The sequence below is a fragment of the Lolium rigidum genome, chromosome 7 (genome assembly GCF_022539505.1).
Source record: "Lolium rigidum isolate FL_2022 chromosome 7, APGP_CSIRO_Lrig_0.1, whole genome shotgun sequence".
NCBI classification, from domain to species: domain Eukaryota; kingdom Viridiplantae; phylum Streptophyta; class Magnoliopsida; order Poales; family Poaceae; genus Lolium; species Lolium rigidum.
In genome coordinates this window covers 189057897-189065639 of record NC_061514.1, presented here as the reverse complement: position 1 = coordinate 189065639, position 7743 = coordinate 189057897, and the positions used below count along the sequence as shown (strand labels likewise).

General features: G+C 42.4%; 1 long non-coding RNA gene across 2 annotated transcripts; it reads right to left on the bottom strand.

The window, feature by feature from the left end:
- Nucleotides 1-2511: 2511 nt before the first annotated feature.
- LOC124675422 lies at nucleotides 2512-5970 on the bottom strand. 2 transcript variants are annotated; one of them, XR_006993264.1, is made up of 3 exons: nucleotides 5823-5970; nucleotides 3286-5255; nucleotides 2512-3203 (listed from the first exon to the last, which is right to left on the bottom strand). It is a non-coding gene; the product is annotated as an uncharacterized LOC124675422 (long non-coding RNA). The 2 variants fall into 2 exon arrangements; XR_006993263.1 differs by having other exon boundaries at nucleotides 2512-5255.
- Between the last annotated feature and the right edge of the window lie 1773 nt (nucleotides 5971-7743).

Sequence of the window (7743 nt, the reverse complement as noted above, 5' to 3'; positions counted from 1 at the left end):
AGGGGAACAACGCCGACAAACCTGCACTAGCATTTGCCACGCCTTCACGAATTTCGCGCCCATGAAGCTCCAGATAAGAAAGTGCGTCAAGGAGAGGGTCATTGTCGGGATTCTCCAGATCAAAATCTTGGTGCGTCAAGGAGCGAACCGAGGTTGAAGAAAGGTATATATAGGAATCGGGCGAAGCAGTGCACCGTTGGATGAAGAAATCGTGTGGTGAAATAAGGATCTTGCAGAGAAAAGGGTAAAAAGGTCTTTTTACGGAGATGGAATGGAACAGGCATTACCGAACGTGCGCCAGGAAAAGCGGAGGACGTGTGTCCCCCACTTGCACGACGTGTCAACGTGGGGGGAACAATGGACCCACAAGGCAGAAAAATCTCGACTATTAATAGAGCTGAAGAGAATTTGACAAAGGAAAGTATGTCGACAAGAAAAATAAAAGGAGAATGGCGACAGGAGAAGTTATTTGAATACTTCGGGAGCCTTTGGTCGAAACAAGTTTTTGCCCAAATGCTCGGGGGCTACTTCGATAAAAGTAAAATTTCGACTATGGCAAATATAGAAATTGTGGGAGCCTACAACCAAGCACAAGTTCTTGGCTGTAGCCTCGGGGGCTACTCCCATCGGGAGCGCTGTTCGCGCACCCGAGAGAAAAAAAAAACAAAAAAGAAAGAAAAGATAGAATATCGGGGAATAATGGCAATATAGCGACAAGGTGGACTAAAATGTTGAGCCTACAACCAAGCACAAGTTCTTGGCTGTAGCCTCGGGGGCTACTCCCATCGGGAACGCTGTTCGCGTGCCCGATGAAATTTAAAAAGGAAAAAGAAAGAAAGATAGAAAAGCAAGAGAGTATATTTCGAGTTATGATTAACTCTACATATACTCCCATCGGGAGATTAATATAAGTCATATTTGACTCGATAAAATGTGCCATTCCAACAGCCGGAAAAACACTCGACAATATATTCTCAGAACGCCAAAGTTGCGATTAATTTCTGAATGCCGCAAATTTGCGAAGGTAAGACCCCAGATACATTCTGCTGGGCGTGGCATCGCCGAAGACTGCGCTCCGCTACTTTTATCCGTATCAACGGATACGACGAAAAATCCTAACGGACGCGTTAGGTACTCGATAAATTTGACCGGGACTCGACAGAATGGTAAGACCTTAAGCGGCACCTGTCGAAGTTTGCACCAGTATCCCGAGATCATGTCCAGGGACGTGATCTTGAAGTAGGTTTTTGCGGATTGCCACTAGAGCGGTTAACTAGTACCCGATCCGTCGGATGAACTAGCCCCAACTACCAATATCCCCGTACAATATAGAAATTTATATAAAGAAATATAGAAAAGTTTGAATTGTTGAATAAAAATAAACGATGGAGATTTTCCCCGACTCTACGATTCAAGCAAAATCTCGGGGCTATCGACATAGGCATCCCAAATGGGCCTGCCAGAAATAGTACCCGGGGTTTACTGAAGGCCCACTATCCGAAGAATAAGAAGATTTGGGAGCCCAAGATATATTAAGGAAAGTAGAGTTGTAATAGGAAGTACTAGTGAAATGCCCGTGCGTTGCCACGGGTAACAAAACAAGTAAAAGATGGAAAATATTAAAATATAAACATCAATCATCCTTGAGCACCCCAAAAACATAACACATAACTTCGTCTCAAGAACAAAACAAAAACATATTTAGAGTAATAGTCGCCACACAGGAACATAAACTACTGCAACCTACGAAGTCTACACCATAATTTAAAATACCATACACAATTTACACTTGTCAAACAATTATTTCAGTAAAACTATATAGGCTAGCCTGGCATATTTCAGTAAAACAATTTACACGTCGATCTGATTGAATTGGAGGAAGTATATCACAAGGTTCTCTACACATTTTTTAGACATGATAACTAACAAGTAAAATTGTACAAATCTGATTTATATATGGCGTTCAGAATCTTGAAGGTCCGTTTCTTACGGTACAACGGGAATGTATATTTCCCTCAAAAGAAAAAATAAAGTAATTTAGAAAATATATTGCATGCCCTCTTCTCCTACTCCGAAGATGGATGAAAATGGATGAAAATCACTGCCTAGTTTTCTTTGCTTCAAATATGTACATAGATGAGCTAAAAGAACAATATGCAAATAAAAAATCAGTATACACAGCAAACCGAACTGTTAATTTCTGCAGAAAGTTCTCATTTCATGATATTTCAAGCGATACTAAGTAGTTAAGAGAAAACAGATGTCAATGCTCAATAAAAACACCAAACTCACTGGCTCTAATTCAGCACATAAGTAATAATCATCCTTCTAGGAACAATTGTTTTTTTGTAGTTTTCTATGCAAATACAACTGCATTGTATCTAGACTATTGTAAAGTTTAGAGTAGAGCTAGCCGATCAAATAATGGGTAACCACCATTCATCTTTTTTTGGTAGGTCAAAGTTGCTTAGATCAAAGATTTTAGATAGTTTTCCGTGTCACAGAGGTAAATAATCTCCATTGAATGATAATATAGATTGTGATATAAACACCAGTTCTTACATGCATGCACTGTAAAACCAGAAGGTGAATACAATATTTGCTCTATCAACTATAAATTTGATTGTTGATGACTTCAGCTAGAATACCAAGCGAACTGCACGTGCCAATGTTCATGTTTCTTCTTAAACTTCTGGAAGCACATTGCCACTTGATTTGATTTGGACCAGTTATCCCAACTTCCTATCATCATCTCTTCTCTTCTTATCTGCCTGAAGGGAACTTGAGAAGAATTTTGGTCTTTTCAAGGAATTGTTGTAATGAACATTCTGCAAATTGCAAATTAAATAGAAGCAACATATTTAAAGGGAAGTATCAGTAATTATTATCAGCCAACATCATCAAACCTGTAGTAAAATTCCTGAGTATCTAACCATCTTTTATCATTTAATAAAGCAGCCTAGTAGTATCACCTCAGGACACAATTTAATCATGAAAATATGAGCTATTTATTTGATATAATGGCATCTCTTTGAAAAAAAGAAAGCACAACTGTATCAACAATGGGTCTAGACTGTAGCAATGCAAGAAAGAACATTTTAAATTACGCCAGCATTTCCTTGTTCCTTGATTGGCCAACAAAATTAGAGTCCACACTGTAGCAATGCAAGAAAGGACACTCTGTAGGCATCTATTTTTGACACCTGAAAAAGAGAGTAAGTAAAATTTTAGAAGTTTGGATACTTATTCTTATAGTAGAAAGATGCACAAACTGAGGAATCTTACTGGTCACAAAATGTGTAGTGTAAAAGGCAGCTAGATGAAGTTATGCATAAGCATAAGAATTAGCAAAGGATTTATTGTACCTGAAAGTAAATTTGCAATGCATAAAAACAGTGAAAACCTGAACGATATAGCTGCCAAGAAATTTCTTTGTAGAAGGTAAAATATAAAAAAAGTAGATGCAACATTACCCATGTCATTTAAAATATTTTTTCTCTATGTTATTCACATAGCCATCGTAATAACTTTACAGATTTGACCAAATGGGTAAATAAATTTGAAAACCTGATTTGCTGTTTCATAAAACACAAATATGATATCTAAAATATGCAATATACAATATTGCTAGATAGCAGCAAAACCTCTAGCATAACAGGATAAACTGGGTCGCTAGGAAACGGAAAAAAGGAGCTGAATAACAAAAGGTGAATGAATCAAAGTAACATCCCAACATGGACAGCCCCAGACCAGTGCGCCTCCAACCTCGCTCCTATACACGGATCGGCCAAATCACGCTGGAGGAAAGGGCGAGAACATGTGCACCTCAGGTGTGAGCGAGATATCAAGCAGCCTTGAGCAGGATGGGATGTGCAAGCACTAACTTGAACCAGCATCGCAAGCCAAAGTCGATCTTTGGTCCACCCCCTGATCCAAACATGCGGAAGAATGTGTGGTCAGGTCACTCTGGATTCCTGGAGCTCAGGGTCCACATCTTCAATCCACCCCCTGATCCAAACTTAATGTAGGTCTGTTTTAGCAAGGATAAGCAAACACATCAAAGCTTTTAACCTTTAGAAAAGTTCCCACTTATATGTAGCGATCACATTTGTGTAGAGATCTTCATCATGGGTTATTTCTCAATAGTAAGATGAGCAAAACTAAAAAGCTCATATATTTATAGGTCACCATATTTCTAAAATCCACAGAGAAAGTTGAACCTAACCTTTTGGTTACTTCAACATCCAGCGTTTGCTCCAATCAATTATCAAGCAATAAACATCTCCTTGCTTTTATTTGGTAAAAATGTCAATAAAACTGAACCGCATTGCATACAAATTTCTAAGTAAAGATCGTATTGAGCTTGGAAGGCTTCCTGAAAGGCTATTTTCCCAACAAATCTAGTCACTACAAAATTCACAGATTAGCGAGAAGAATGGTGGAAGTTTTCATTTAATAGATACACATTTTGCAAGTCAAGAGATTATGTACAAGAAGTTGACAGATTTCAGGTTCAACAAGGCTTGTGGTACTTGGGTTGTGATATTTTTGAAACTAAAAGTCCCTATAAGAAAAGTGAGGCAGGAAAGATATCATCAACTCTTGCACAAAAGGCACTTGGCTATTGTCAAAATAAATGCATACAATAAATTTAATCTCATGAATTTCGAAAATTCTATTGATACAAGCTTATCAGATATTCTGCAGTTCCCCGAAACCATGTAAAACAACATATTACAAGTTTTAGGCTAACAACTTGTTGAATTACAACAAATTGGGACTGTAATTTGAGCAATTAACTGAAAAAGTTATGCATGCAGGGTGTTCAAACATGCCATATTCCCGAGGAATCCTAGTAAAGCACAACTTAATTATATTTACTATGTCACCTATTCATCTGCATGATAATGGTATATTATTAATGTTCCCTGCTATAACCTTGACATTTAACAATGGCAGTTGGCTCTTATCACCGGCAATAAACACTAACAAGCTTGTAGGTTGGCCACGATAGGAAAGAGTATCTGGAAGTAGACCTTGAAAATAATTGCCTTGAAACATCCTACATTTCCATAGTTCCAGTTAGTCATTTGCAATACTGAAACTATCTACCGCGTTGAATTTCATGACGTACAATACAACAACACTCAAGTTTAGTAACCTATATTCTCATGGGATGAGCTGGCAAGGGGGTTGTCAAACGACTCACACTTCTGTAGTAGAGATGTTGAATATGACGGCAATTCTTCACGTATCTGAAATAAAACACAGATGGATATCAGGAACAGTGTTTTTAATACAGATACCATTAGAAATCTAAAATACTACACCAACACAGCTATAACTACTATCCGATGGCATGCTTACTTTTGCAGAAAAACAGGAAAAGTATACCGTTTAACATTCATGTGTAAAATTCGATTATAACTAAATATGAAGTGATTTGACTATAACTCATCTGGTCCAGTATTAGTTGAAGCTGGCTATAACATTTTATCAGTCCGATCCAAGGATGAACCCAGGAGTTTGTATCTCTTAAACAGTAACTGGCTGGGTAACTAAGATTTATCTCAGTCAGTTGTGAGACTCCCAAGTCCCAATAGCATCCTACGTTCCTAACAGTTAAAATGGAATGAGAAGATTGATTATATACAGTGAAGGGAAGACAAGATAAAATATATCAGCCGCCAGATCATAACAAACTACACCAATTAAGGCCCCTGAAAAATACGTCGCTCTTGCAAATGTACCAAAGGCAGATATCCAGCGCAGAGCGGACGGCCACTTGCGCCTGATACGGAGGAGGTGAGGATAAAACGTACCTTGACGGGCCGGTGTTCGATGCGGTGGACGTTTCTCTCCTCAACGAGGATCTATATGACCATGAGGCACAGAGCACATTCACCTCCGCCTCCTCTTTTTCTCTGGAGCTGTCCACCGCGGGCAGAGCCGTCTCCGTCGGAGCGACGCCGACGGCCATGGTCTCAGCGCCACGAAGGGGAACGACCGAAGGCCTCGCCAGCGGCGGCGCCTCAACACAAGCCCGCTGACGAACCCGGGGTCCTGGAGTCGTCTCGTGGATGATGAGATCTCGAGGTCGGGGACAGCGTAGAGCACGCACACGGGCGGGCTGCCGGCGGCGCACAGACCTAGAGGGGCCTCGATCTGGGCCAACGAGCTCTGGGAGAGGGGCGACGTGCAGATGGGAGAGGGACCGCAGGCGATGTGCGGTTTTTCGGGAAGCACGACGACGAAGGGGAACGAAGGTGCCGCCAAGACGATGATTCCGTCGCCTGCGGGTTTGGCGGCATGGTAGGGGAGGGGTGTGCACCAGGTAGAGAAACCTAGCGGGGCAGGACGAAAGGTGTGACCTAATGCGGTTTTGGAGCGGCCCATGTCAGCACGGGCGCACGGCCCAGCGCGTGCGGAACGGAACTACGGCGAGGACGACGAAAAGATTGGTCGTGCGACAGGGCAGAATACGGAACCTATTCCTCCTTTTTAAGTAGTGTAGATTATTTGTAATCTGGCGGATGAGTTGGAAACCGTCCCGAACTCTGTAACTTGTACAAAACGAAACCCTCGGCTCCGCCTCTTATATAAAGGGGGAGTCGAGGGACGAAGAGATCATCGAATCATTGTTCACAAACCCTAGTTTTCATAATCGTCGAGTACTTTTCGGCTGAAACCTTCGAGATCTACTTGCCCTCTACTTCTAACTAAACCCTAGCCTATAACCCGTAGGCATTGACAAGTTAATCCCTTGTCATCGCCTTCTTCCTCCTCTGCATCGGAAAATCCCTTGGGCAAAGCGTGCTTGCTGTACCAGAACGAGTGATTCACCCGCCTGACAAAGAACTGCTCGTACCCTTGGGTTTCCGCGAGGATGGCGCCCATGTCGGAACCTTTTGGAGCTCCACGCGCAACATCCGCAAAGTTGAGTGAAGGGAAGTGAGCCTTGCAGGTGGCTAAGACCAGGGAGGTGACTCCGCGCGCGGAAGATTTTTGCCAATCCTTAATGAAGTCCGGCACTTGTTCCATTAGCTGGGTCATCGTGTCGATCACGGAAGTTTTGGCCTTCTTCAAAGACAGAGTCTTGGCGATTCCGCGACAGGCCTCAAACAGCGCGCCAATGGAAGTCCGCACTTCTTCGTATGCCTCCGTCCTCTTCAGGTTAGACTCTTTTGACCACTCGAAGCCAAGGCTCGTTGTGGAAGAAGGAGGTTCAGTTCCGTTTCGGAGAGTAAAGCATATGAGGGGTGGTCGGAACAGCAACGCGGAAAAATACTTACGGAATATAAGTTTGTCGATGGTCTCCGCCTCCGTTTCCAGAACTTTGTTTTTCGACACCAAGGAAGTCACACGACTCTGGTTCTTCTTGAGTTTGTCATTCAGATCCACCAGGTCGCGGGCATGTTTCTCGAAGAGCTCCTTCCTCGCCTGATTCTCCTTGTCGGAGGATTCTTTCATGAAGGTCTTGAGGGACTCGTTCTCCGCTTCAAGCACCTGGACCTTGGCGGATAACTCGTCGAACTTGGAGTGCTTGGCAGTCTCTTCTGTAGGCGGAAAGTTGCACATATTACGCATCCTGAACAATTATATCAGCACAAAAAATCAAACCCGGATCTCGTACCCTGAAGGCGGGTCTCAAGAAGCTGGATAGCCTTTTGGCTGTTTTCCGCGTTCTGGCGCAGCCCCTCGATCTCCGTGATTTGCTCCAGTACATGCACGCGTAGATCTTCG